This window comes from Phacochoerus africanus, chromosome 2 (genome assembly GCF_016906955.1).
Source record: "Phacochoerus africanus isolate WHEZ1 chromosome 2, ROS_Pafr_v1, whole genome shotgun sequence".
Lineage (NCBI taxonomy): Eukaryota > Metazoa > Chordata > Mammalia > Artiodactyla > Suidae > Phacochoerus > Phacochoerus africanus.
The window spans coordinates 7,676,495-7,689,442 of record NC_062545.1 but is presented as its reverse complement, the minus strand read 5'-3'; the positions used below and the strand labels follow the sequence as shown (position 1 = coordinate 7,689,442).

Genomic DNA, 12,948 nt, shown 5'->3' with positions numbered 1-12,948 from the left:
TCAATGCATGAACTCAGGGAGTTCCCATCGTGGCTCAGTGGTTAACGAATCCGACTAGGAACCATGAAGTTGCAGGTTCGATCCCTGCCCTTGCTCAGTGGGTTAAGGATCTGGCGTTGCTGTGAGCTGTGGTGTAGGTCGCAGGCGCGGCTCAGATCCCGCGTTGCTGTGGCTCTGGTGTAGGCTGGTGGCTACAGCTCCGATTCGACCCCTAGCCTGGGAACTTCCATATGCTATGGGATCGGCCCAAGAAATGGCAAAAAAAAACAAAAAAAAAGTACAAACTTGGGCTGTGTCTTCAGGGCAAGATGGGCTCACAGACCCCAGAGCCATGGGCTATCTGGCCAGAGAATGGTAAGCTGGATGCATCCTGACTGCCCAAACCACGATTAAGAATGTCTCAGAGGAATTTCTGTCATGATGCAGTGGAAACTAATCCGACTAGGAACCGTGAGGTTGCAGGTTTGATCCCTGCCCTCGCTCAGTGGGTTAAGGATCTGGTGTTGCTGTGAGCTGTGGTGTAGGTTGCAGACGCAGCTCGGATCTGGCGTTGCTGTGGCGGTGGCGTAGGCTGGCAGCTGTAGCTCCGATTAGACCCTTAGTCTGGGAACCTCCATATGCCGCGGGTGCAGCCCTAAAAGGACAAAAGACAAAAAGGAAAAAAGAAACGTCTCGGAAATGTCACAAGACGATGATGAATCCCAGTCTCTTTATTCTTCCCCTTGAAAACATCCCTAACTCAAAGAGACAGAGTGGATCTGAGGCTTGTCTCCTACTCCCTCACCCTGGAAGTAAACTCTTACTTGGCTGCAGACACCTGTTATCAGAGCTTGGTGTTCTGCACTTCGGGCACACAAGCCCTCGCTCAGTTACGTTAGAAAAGGGCTAGCTTGTTGTGCCCAAGATGGTTCTGGTGGGCAGCGGGGAACCAACTGGGAGGCTGTTTCGGTCATCCATGAGGAAAGATGAAGACCTCTCCTGGGCTGGCAGCCACGGACACAGACGAGTGGGACAAAGGAAAACAGGAGGCGAATAAAGGCAGGAAGGGCAATGAAAGAAAATAAGTCTGCTATCGTTCTCACAGGTGTCTGTAGGCAGCGATCCTGCACAATCAATGTTCCAACTGCCGACAGTTCAATGGGCCTCTTTGGCGGGGGGCCAGGCATGTGGTTTCCAGATGGACTGTCTCCTGGGCTAGTGGGTCTTTAATTCGTGGGGAATGGAGAGATGTCTTTTCTAAAAATTAAAAAGAGGTTTCACTGAGTGTTTGTCCCAACAGAATTTACCTGTTGCTCCCATAGGTTTAACAAAGTTAGCAAGCATCAGAGCCAAGAGAACAGTATTTTGAAAAGTTCTGAAAATAAGGTTCTCCAAGCCCCTTGTATTTTTAATGTACCTGGGTCTGGGTGTAGAGCCTTATAATGTACCTAGATTTGTGTACCTATAAAGTTTGATGTTCCAGAAGTGAATAATGGAATTTAAAGATCTGCTTTATCACACCACTATACAATGAGGGCTGGAGTCATCCCATAATGTCCAAACAACAAAGCAAAATGCCACAGGAAGCACAGTTCTTTTGATGTGTGGCTTCAGTAAAGGAAACACAATTCACATCTGAACAATTTGAATATTCAACTCTGCACCTATTTTATAATATCCCTATTTTGTCCTGAGAAAAACCTAGCTTTGTGGGTAACTTTCTGTTTTCTTTAACTTGTTTATCAGGTAAGTACCCTCTTTTCCTGTAACTATTAGTCAACGTGCTTGGCCATGGCTCACAGGGATCCTGCTGGACAGTGGTTTCAAACACGAGGACTTTCCATTTTTACTTCACAAAAAGCCCAGCGACCAGCAATCCCTGGATTGGAAGCAGAACAGTGTCGTGCAGGATCCAGGGACTTTCCACCCTGCACTCTGCCTTCTCAGCAGGCTGGTTTCTGTTTCGCCACTTGATGCATCATGATCATAAGTTGGTCACTGCACAGGCAAAGCAGCCCCACCTCTCCCTTTTCTTCGGCTAAGACACAAGAAAAACAGGGGAGGAGGAAGCACTTTCTCCTCACTTCCATCACAGAGGAAAATCTTTCTCAGAGGCCCCAGGAGACCACCTCGGGTCCTGGCCAGAACGGGTCAACTGGCCACTTCTGTCTGCAAGAAGACTGGGCATGACGATGCCCCCCCGCCCCCCCCCCCCCGCCATGAATCAGGGGTTCTCATGGGGCATCCTGCCCATCCAGGAGTACTGGAAATACAGAGGGGGCCCTTGTGGTTGTCACATGAAAAGAGAGGTGCTCCAGGCATTTAGTGGGTTAATCTAGGGATGCTCAATGTTCCAAAATACACAGAACACTTTTACACACCAAAAAGATTTGTCTTACTCAAAACACCAACAGCACTCGTATTTAGAAACACTGGGGAGTTCCCGCTGTGCTGCCGCAGGATAGGGAGGGGCAGCACCTCTGCAGCACTGGGACACAGGCTTGATCCCTGGCCTGGCACCGTGGGTTAAAGTACCCGGTGCTGCCACAGCTGCGCTGCAGGTCACAAACAAGGCTTGGATCGGATCCCTACCCGAGGACTCCACATGCCATGGGGAGGCCAAAAAAGAAAAAAAAAAAAACAATCAGTGACTCTGGTCTCTGCGAAGACTGGGGTTCAATCCTGGGCCGGCTCAGTGGGTTAAAGGATCCAGAGTTGCTGCAGGCAAAGGTTGTACGTAGTTCCAGGAACTTCCACAGGGCATGGGCTCGGCCAAAAAACAAAACCGAAGAACACTGCCTTGTACCAGCCATGATTCATCCCAGGAGCTGAAGACATTATGGCTCAAACACAATCAGGGGACCCGCAGCAAGAGGAACACGGCTCCCGGCAGGGCAGCGCTGCCACAGACCCTGGTGGAAGCTGGAAGGAGGACGGCACTGCCTAGTCACGCCGGCAGCCAATCCTTTTCAGAAAGCTGTTATTTACCCTGAATGGAGATCAAGACAGGGAAATTATCTCCAATTATCGCTTTTATTTCTCCTAATGAAGGGATTTCCTAGTCACCGACAAGCCAAGAGCCAGTGAGTCTGAGCTCCCCACACCTCTATTATCTATCTCTGCTCCCTGCTCCCACCAAGGATTCAGAATACTTAGAACTCAACTGCACAAACACCGTTTGGGCTGAAGACCCTGTATGTAACACAACAGTGCCAGGTACCTAGTAAATATTCCTTGGGTATATGACAAATAATAGTAAATCAAAGCAATACAAGAAAGCAAAGCCTGGAAGTGTTCAGCACTCTGTCCAAGGAGATGCAATGAAAGAACATTTCAGAACCAGTGCTAGGGCTCCCGCTGTGGCTCAGTGGGTTACCAACCCAACTAGTATCCAAGAGGATGTGGGCTCAATCCCTGCCCTCCATCAGTGGGTTGAGGGTCTGGTGTTGCCATGAACTGTGGTGTAGGTCGCAGATTCAGCTCAGATCCCAAGTTGCTGTGGCTATGGTACAGGCTGCCAGTGGCAGCTCCAATTTGACCCCTAGCATGGGAACGTCCATATGCCACGGGTGCAGCCCTAAAATTAAAAAAAAAAAAAAAGTACTAGTAAAAATTATGATAGAAATCTAATTATATATGTTTCTTACATTTTTAGAGTACCAGTGGAGTTTCTTGGTGTCTGCAAAAATGATGAAGACTAAACATTATTAGCTTTAATTGTGGTTAGGAAATTTAAGTGTTAATTAAATCTGAAAGATTAGACATATTGTGTGGGCATACTGCACTGCTGCTCACAGAAAAATTTGTAAGCCAGTATAGAAGCCAGTAGCTTAGAAAGAGAAAATTAGTCCAGAGAGCCTGGTTTAGCTTCTGTACATGTAAAACCAGGAATCTCCATATTTGACACACCATAAGCTAAATAAATTAATGTCCCTGGGAGTTCCCTGGTGGCTCAGTGGGTTAAGGACCTGGCATTGTCACTGCAGCAGCCTAGGTCGCTGCTGTAGCTCAGGTTCAGTCTCTGGTCCAGGAACTTCCACATGCTGAGGGTGCAGCCAAAAAAACACAAAGTCGCTGATGCTAACCACCAATGAGGAATGGAGGGAGGTTGTCCCACTATTTCAGATTCTAAATGGGACTGTTTGGTTCCGGTGGTGACCACTAGATGGCTCCACTACACAAGTGTGTTCTCCTCACAGCTAGGTACCTTATGGAGCCGAATTTCTGTGCCACAGGAATGCTCCCTTTTCACAGCAGTGTGTCATTTAAAGGTTTTAAAGGCCATTAATAACCCTTGCCTGGATCAATTATTTGTTTAGGACTTGCACGACAGTTATTTTCTAATTACATCATTTGCTCTATAGGATTTTTTTTTTTTTTTGGTCTTTTTGCCATTTCTTGGGCTGTTCCCATGGCATATGGAGGTTGCCAGGCTAGGAGTCAAATCGGAGCTGTAGCCGCCGGCCTACACCACAACAACGCGGGATCCGAGCTGCATCTGCAACCTACACCACAGCTGACGGCAATCCTTAATCCGGATCCTTAACCACTGAGCAAGACCAGGGATCGAACCCGCAGCCTCATGGTTCCTAGTCGGGTTCGTTAACCACTGAGCCACGACGGGAACTCCAGTCTATAGTTTTTTTCTAACACCCTACTAGAAAGAAGAGTTTTTCCTCATCTACCCAGAGGGAACCACAATTTTTCTTTTTTTTTTTTTTTAAAGGCAGGGCAAACACTATGTTTTGCTCTTAATAGCTAATTTCCAGAGAAGGAGTAAGCTGGTATAATCATCATTTCCAATGACAGCACCGGCTTGGTCTGGCCCTCGTCAAGTGTAATCCAGGTGTAATCGGAGTCAGATTGTTACCTATTTAGTATTCACAAGCAATTGTAGTCATTTTCTTTTTGATGCTAAAATTGCCCTAAATTTGGCCTGTGGGAGATTCTTCAAGCTGGTTCTTATGTCTTTTTATTTTTTTAATCAATCTTTCTTTTTTTTCCTGCACATGCGGCATATGGAAGTTCTGCAAAGCCAGGGGTTGAATTGGAGCTGCAGCTGCTGGCCTACACCACAGCTCGCAGCAACACTGGATCCCTACCCCACTGAGTGAGGCCAGGGATTAAATCCATATCCTCACAGATACTAGTTGGGTTCGTAACCTGCCAAGCCACAACAGGACTCCACCAATGTCTTTTTAAAATTTACTTCTTAGACAAAAAGACAAAATAAAATAAAATAAATTTACTTCTTTTTGGGGGGGGGGGGGGCGCTCCCACGGCATATGGAGGTTCCCAGGCTAGGGGTCTAATCGGAGCTGTAGCCACAGGCCTATGCCAGAGCCACAGCAACGAAGGATCCAAGCCATGTCTGCGACCTACACCACAGCTCACGGCAACGCTGGATCCTTAACCCACTGAGCAAGGGCAGGAATCGAACTCGCAACCTCATGGTTCCTAGTTGGATTCGTTAACCACTGCGCCACGATGGGAACTCCTTTTTTTTTTTTTTTTTTTTTTGAAATTTACTTCTTAGAGTTCCTGTGTGGCTCAGTGGACTGAGGAATCCAGCCTTGTCACTACAGTGGTCCTGCTGTGGCTCAAGTTCAATCCCTGGCCCAGGAACTTCCACATGCCCTGGTCATGGCCAAAAAAAGGGGAAAAAAAAACAAAAAAACCCTCTGCTTCTGAAGACTGAATATACAAATAGACAGGCCATATCACATATAAAAATAGAATTCTGGAGTTCCCATTGTGGTGCAGTGGAAACGAATCCAACTAGGAACCATGAAGTTGCAGGTTCAATCCCTGGCCTTGCTCAGTGGGTTGGGGATTGGGCGTTGCCGTGAGCTGTGGTGTAGGTCCCAGACACCACTCTGATCTGACATTGCTGTGGCTGTGGTGTAGGCCAGCAGCTGTAGCTCCAATTAGACCCCTAGCCTGGGACCCTCCATATGCCACACATTTGGCCCTAAAAAGAACAGAAGACAAAAAAAAAAAAAAGAATTCTGACCCACAACCTACAGCAACCTGCCCAGGAAACCAATTCTTTTATCTCTGATAACCAAGCCCTGAAACAGCCTGCTGGTTCAGTCAAACTCACAGGAATTCAGATAGTTGTCAAAAGGAACAATGCAGGAAGAGAAAAAATAACCTACAACGAGCTCAAAATGGCCCGGACTTGATTAAAAACTGACAGCTTCTCTAATTTTTGTCCCCACTTGAAACTGAGAACCTACCAGAGAAAACCAACCCCTAACCAATCACACTGGATGCCCTGCTTCTAGGGGCTTTTTTTGCTTTTTAGGACTGCACCCATGACATATGGAAGGTCCCAGGCTAGGGGTTAAATCGGAACTGTAGCTGCTGGCCTACACCAGAGCCACAGCAACGCCAGATCCAAGCCTCATCTGTGACCTACACCACAGCTCACGGCCACGCCGGATCCTTAACCCACTGAAACGAGGCCAGGGACTGAACCCCCAACCTCATGGTTCCTAGTCGGATTCATTTCTGCTGTGCCACAAAGGGAACTCTGGCCTGCTTCTAGTCAGCTGCCTCCAGCTTCTCTGTGCCAACAGCCTCCAACAGGGCACACGTGAAGCCTTTCATCTCACTATGAAGCCTTCCCACTCCTGTCTGCCTTCGAGTCACCCAAATGCAAGCGATGGTGAGGACGCCTGTGCTATAGCAGATGTTCGCAGGAAATCGTCTTTATCACCACATGTTATTGAGGTATAATTTACATCCACATGAGGATAAAATTAATGACATATACAGTAAATGTATCACATACATGAGGAATAATTCACATTAAGCTCACTCATTTTAGTGGTACTCCTGGATTTTTTTTTTTTCTGGCCTTGCTATGCACGTGGAAGTTCCTGGGCCAGGGATGGAACCTGCGCCACAGCAGCAACCCAGGCCACTGCAGTGACAATACGGATCCTTAATCCACTGCACCACAAAATAACTCATTTTTCTTTTTGGGATGAATATTGACAAATGTATCTACTGGGTAACCATCACTCTAATCATAACGTGGGATATTTTCTTTCTTTTTTTGCTTTTGAGGGCTGCGGCATACGGAGGTTCCCAGGCAAGGGGTCAAATCGGAGCTACCGGCCTACACCACAGCCACAGCAATGCCAGATCTGCAACCTACACCATAGCTCAAGGCACCGCCGAATCCTTAACCCAATGAGCAAAGCCAGGGATCGAACCTCCGTCCTTGTGGATACTAGTCAGATTCGTTTCTGCTGAGGCACAACGGGGACTCCCATAATGTGGAATATTTTCATCAACCTCCCCCCCAAAGTTCCCTAGGTTCCTTTCCAACTGATTCCTGCTCTTCTGCACTCAGAGCCAAGCACGGATTTGACTTCTCTCCCTGAAGACTAGTCTCGCCGGCTCTCCCGAGTCCTGCTGACATATATGCATCAGCCTAAGCACTTCCTTTGCACTCAGGCACAACAAAACGTCTATTTCACCCTGTGCTTTCCCTGACCCAGAACTGGAACTAGACACTTCTCTGAGGAGCTCTGGATCTATTTTGTGAGAATGGAACTTAGGAGTCATGAGCTGGACCCCAGGTGTACTGCCAGTTACCGTCAAGCCATCCCGGTTTGTCTGGAACACTTCCGAGTTTTGTGTCTTGCTTTTTTGTCTTAGGTCTTTTTAGGGCCACACCTGCAGCATATGCAGGTTCCAAGGCTAGGGGTCAAATCGGAGCTGTAGCCGCCGGTCTACACCACAGCCGAGTCTTCAACCTACACCACAGCTTACGGCAATGCCAGATCCTTAACCCACTGAGCAGAGCCAGGGATTGAACCCGCGTCCTCAAGGATACTAGTCAGGTTCGTTAACCACTGAGCCACGATGGGAACTCCCACTTTCAGTTTTAACACAATAGCATCTGTGGAAATCCTCAGTCCCTGGCAAATTGGGACAATTGGTCACCATCCTAGTGCTTCTAGGCCCTTATGGGGCACAGACCTAGGACATTTACTTTTAAAATCGTGTGCGCAAATTGATATATCCAATTTAAAGGTATGACGGATTTTTTTCCTGAACTTCCTTGATTTTCTATTTATACCTCATTTCTCTTACACTGAAAGTCTTGTACTTTAAAACATTAAGGAGTTCCCATTGTGGCTCAGCAGGTTAAGAACCCAACTAGTATCCACGAGGATTGGGTTCAATCTCTGGCCTCGCTCAGTGGGTTAAGGATCTGGCATGGCCAGAGGCTGTGGTGCAGGTCGCAAGTGTGGCAAGCAAATCTGATGTGGTGGCATCAGCTGGCAGCTGCTGCTCTGATTCAGACTCTAGCCCAGGAATGTCCATATGTCACTGGGGGCAACTATAAAAAGAAAATAAAATTAAATTATTTGCATTATCCTACAATACACATAGTTTCAAAGCCACAGCAACAATACTACCATTAATTATAAAACAGAGTGAAGCTAAAGATTCCTTTGCACTTCTTTCTCATCCTTAGACTATATCCCACCAGATAATTCTCTTAAGAGTACCCTGTCCAAAAGTCCTGGGGAAATAATCCTTTTCTCTGTGTAACAACACAGTTATGCTACCAATGTGACTCAGAGTTAAGCTTAATTTGCTATCAACTTTTGCTTCCTTTTAAATTTACTTTCTTTGCTATATAAAACTTTAAAAGTTCAAATTCAGAAGAAGTGTTGCTTTTCTTTCTCCTCCACCACCCTCTATATGTAACCCCCTTTTGTCCCCTGTCCCCGCAGCATGCAAAATTCTGGGGCCAGAGATCAAACCCATGCCACAGCAGCAACGTGAGCCACTGAAGTGATGACACCGGACATTTAACCTGCAGAGCCACATGGGAACTTCTGCAGATAACCACTTATTTTTCTTTTTCTTTCTTTTCCACTTTTGGCCACCCCACAGCATATGGAGTTCCTGAGCTGCTGCAACTTCGGCAACACTGGAACTTTAACCCACTGTGAGGGACCAGGGACCAAACCTGCCACACGATGCTCCCATGATGCCCCCCCACCAACCCCTGCCAGTTTCACCACAGCAGGAACTCCTAGATGACCATTTTTACTGTTTCTAAGATATGCTTCCAATTTTCCAGAGGCTGGGATGCATTTCAAAGCAACACATAAATATTATCCTCATACTTTATGGTTGTACTGTATCCCATACCCCATGGTAGGGATGGATCATGTATAGCCAGTTCCCTACTAATGGACATATGGGTTATTTCTTTCTCTCTTTTTTTTTGGTCTTTCTAGGTCTGCACCTGCAGCATGCAGAGGTTCCCAGGGTAGGGGTCAAATCAGAGCTGTAGCTGCCGGCCTACACCACAGCCACAGCAACGCCAGATCCTTAACCCACTGAGGGAGGCCAGGGATCGAACCCATGGATGTTAGCTGGGTTTGTTAACCGCTGAGCCACAACAGGAACTCCGATTTCTAAACTTCTGTGGGGACACTGCAACAAGAAACCTTGCCTACATGTTGTTTCTGTATGTGAGGATGTATTTTCAGAATCAGGTTAGGGTTAGAGGTGGAATTTGCAAGACATGTGAATAAGTGCATATATAGTCTTGGTACTCCATAGGGCTTGAATCACTTTCCAATTCCTACCAGAAGGTTAATGAGCACAGTTTATTCGTAGAATTCCAATGTGCATTTCCATTATGCGCGAGGACAAACAACCGTTCATATTTAAGGATCATTGCTGTTCTTTGGTGTGAAATGTCTATTCATGCCTTGCCCATTTTTCTCTTCGGATTTTGGTCTTTGAACACACTTTAATACTATCCTTATAAATTATCTCATTCCAGCACACGTCCTTTGAGGATAAATGGCTTGGGTAAGGCTAGATAATACCAGCCAAATTAAAAGAATTACCTGACCCCTGTAGTAAGGGTAAGAGACTTCACGTCGATCAGGTAACACCATCCCGTTTATGCGTGGGTCCGGATGACACAGTCTTGTGTAAGGAAATATATTCAAATTTTAAAACTTACATTACTAGGTTCAAAAACCTTCCAAGGTTCTCCGGTCCCTTGTTTCTGGATGACCAAGGTGCCCCTAGGGCTGCTGACAATAGCTCCCCGCTTGCGCCTCGAGATGTCAAGGCGGGACAAACCAAGCGTCCAAGAGGCCGTCCTTCCCGAAGAAAGAGGGAGCCCCGGTTTCTAAATTCTCAAAACCTAGTGAGGCCTCGCGGAGTCCAAACTGCCCAGCCGCCCAGCCCACGGCCCGCTCCCGAGGTCGCACCTGGCCGCCAGCACGCGGAAGCACCACGGCTGGGAGCTGCACCAAGACGCGACCAATCACGCGCCGCCTTCGCCCAGATTCCTCCGCCAGAGGCCGCGCTGCAGCCGCAGGTGGCCCAGCGAGCGCGTCCAACCAGCGCCACGATCGCGACCCCCGCCGGCCTTCCCGTGATGCCCCGCGGCTGACCTGCGACCTCGCGGCTCACCCCTCCCCGGGGCCCGCTTCCCTCCCCGCCCCCGCCGAGCTGGAAGCGCTGGGGCGGCCGCGGGCCGTGCCACTAGGCGCAGCTCCTTCCCGAGCGCCTCGAGGCCCCCAGCGGGCGCCTTCCATTCGTCTTTCCTCTCCGCGGCGGGGCCTGGCGGGCGGGCCGCTGCGTCCGCGTCCGGGAGGTGACTCGTCGGTGAGCGGGCCGAGCGCGAACATGGCGGGATGGAGAAGGGCGGGCGGCGGCGGCGCGGGGCGGGGCGGCGCGGCGGGAGGAGCGGGAAGGGGGTGGGGCGACAGGGCCTCGCTTCCTCCCTCAGCGCCATTTTGTGGCAGCGAGACCCGCAAATAAAGGGGAGCGCCAGGGCTGCGGCGGGAGGAGGCGCGCGGGGGCCGGCGGCAGCGCGGTCGGGCGGCCCGGGCAGCGAGCGGCGGCGCGCGGTCGGCCTATGTGACTGGGCGGCGCCCGCGCGGCCTCCGTCCGGAGAGGTAGGTGCGGGCCGGGCCCCGGCCAGAGCGGCGGCGCGGACCTCAGGGTCCCCGGGGCTGAGGCGCGGCCGCCTGGCCCGGAAAAGGGGCGGACAGGGCACGGAGGGCGACTCGGGGTCCCCGGGCCCGCCAGCCTCCCGTTAGCCGCGCCGCCTTCCTGCTGCGGGGACACTTCCGCCGCCCCGAGGCCATTTTACCTTCGCTCTCCGTCTCCCGGGCCCGAGGGCGAGGTGGGCGCTCCCGCGGGCCGGCGACACCGGGAGGCCGCCCCCTCGGCGCGCGTCCCGTCCCCGCCTCGGTGCCGCCGGCGCCCACCTCCTTTCGAGCGGATCCCGCGGTCTGGCGGCACCCACGAGTTCAGCAGGGGAGGGAAAGCAGCGTTCGTTGACTGAATTGCACATCGCGCAGTGGGTTATTACCGCCGCTGCGTTTTCTTGTGGACTTCCATTTTCAAATGATTGCATGCATCCTGGTTTTTAAAATACATGCTCTTTTGAGCCCGAGATTTTCATAGCATTTTAAACTCTCATCTTGAATTCCTATAAAGCTGTTTTTAATTTCTTAGAACCCTGTTTCTCTAGTCAGTGGGGAACATCTCAGTGGGAAAGTCCAGGTTCTTGTTTTGATGAAGCCACTTGGCTGTTTGATCCCAAAGGACTATGTTAAAATCCTAAGGAACCCTGATTATGAAGTAGGAAACTGTTCTTTTGCCCGAGATAGAAAAATACTTCCATAGGTATGTTACAGTCCTGAGTTGCTCCTCTCGTTTTCCATCTCAGAATTTAATTAATTCCATTGCTGAAGAAGAAAAGTGGAAGTCACAGGTCTTTCACCCCAAGTTCTAAGCGGGTTTTTTGCACTTTTAAAAAAACTTGAATTGTTGTTGATTTACAATGTTACATGAGTGTCAGGAGTACAGCGGAAGTGATTATCCACTGAGTTTTTTATTTTAAAATTTTGATTGTTAAGGTTTCTGTGACATAAACATAGAGGTATTTAAAGCTCTGTTAAAAAATTGCAAGATGCCTGCATTTTATTTATTTACACCTGTCATTCAGTAGCGTCCGATTAGGCAAGTTGGGAAAAGAAATCACGACCATTAGAAATTGGGAAAGATCCTGCTGTATACACAGAGAACTGTATCTAATCACTTGCAGTGGAACCCGATGCAGGGCAATGTGAGAAAAAGAGTGTGTGTGTGTGTGTGTGTGTGTATATATATATATATATATAAATAACTGGGTCTCTTTGCTGAACAATAGAAGTTGACAGAACATTGTAAATTAACTATAATAAAAAAATTTTTAGACTAAAAGACAAAAAATTTGACAAAAACAAAAAAAAACTTAAAGAAATTGGGACTTGTGATAAAGATGGGGTTCGATTTTTAAGGGTTTGGGTGGCTGTATTCCTTGAGTTCTTTCAAATCTTGCATTATTTTAAGCAGATGGCTGTAGTTAAGTGATCAGTATTTTCACTTCTCAGTGGTGGAACTCAGGCAAACCACTTAAATTTCGAAGTCCAGAAGGACAAAAGTAATAATAAGTGTGTCCCAGGTACTGCTGTTTTTTACTTAGCTCATCTAATTTATGAAACTTAATAATATCTAGATTTCTGGTTGAATTTTGTGTATTTGCCAGAAATGAGTTAGTATAGTGTAGAAAATCCATGGCAGCGTTATGACGTGGAGATGACAGTTGCAATAATAGAAGTTAGAAGTTATTAGCTCTGAAAGCTAATAATTATGAAGTTATTAGTTTTCAGGGTCCCTCACAGTTTTGTGTGTATATATGTAGACTGGAATACCCTAGACAACGTTTTTTTAGATGTCTTGTTGATCATTTTCATATAATTGTACATTATCTCATTTCTGAAAAAAATGTTCCTTGCTCCTAAAAATTTGTTGGATCCTTTGGCAAAACAAGACCTAGATAGTGTTCATTTGGTTTATTCTTGTTTTTTATTATCACTCACTCTTCTGTCTCTAAATATTTTCTGCTACCAAGCTTGT

The 12,948-nt window shown here is 48.0% G+C and overlaps 1 protein-coding gene and 1 long non-coding RNA gene across 6 annotated transcripts in view; one reads left to right on the top strand and one right to left on the bottom strand.

Moving 5' to 3' along the window:
• Positions 1 to 675: 675 nt before the first annotated feature.
• On the bottom strand, positions 676 to 10,313 carry LOC125121510 (uncharacterized). 2 transcript variants are annotated; one of them, XR_007133482.1, is made up of 2 exons: positions 9,873 to 10,313; positions 676 to 1,236 (listed from the first exon to the last, which is right to left on the bottom strand). It is a non-coding gene; the product is annotated as an uncharacterized LOC125121510 (long non-coding RNA). The 2 variants fall into 2 exon arrangements; XR_007133483.1 differs by having other exon boundaries at positions 9,992 to 10,313.
• Positions 10,314 to 10,467: 154 nt separating this feature from the next.
• Positions 10,468 to 12,948, top strand: part of WTAP (WT1 associated protein) — a 29,746-nt gene continuing 27,265 nt past the window's right edge. For 2 of the 4 annotated variants that reach the window (XM_047769812.1, XM_047769813.1), the window contains exon 1: positions 10,759 to 10,937. The gene's annotated coding sequence lies outside the window, so the exon portion shown is untranslated. Of the gene's footprint in view, positions 10,645 to 10,758; positions 10,938 to 12,948 lie in introns of those variants that run through there. The other 2 variants (XM_047769811.1, XM_047769814.1) reach the window with 2 other exon arrangements.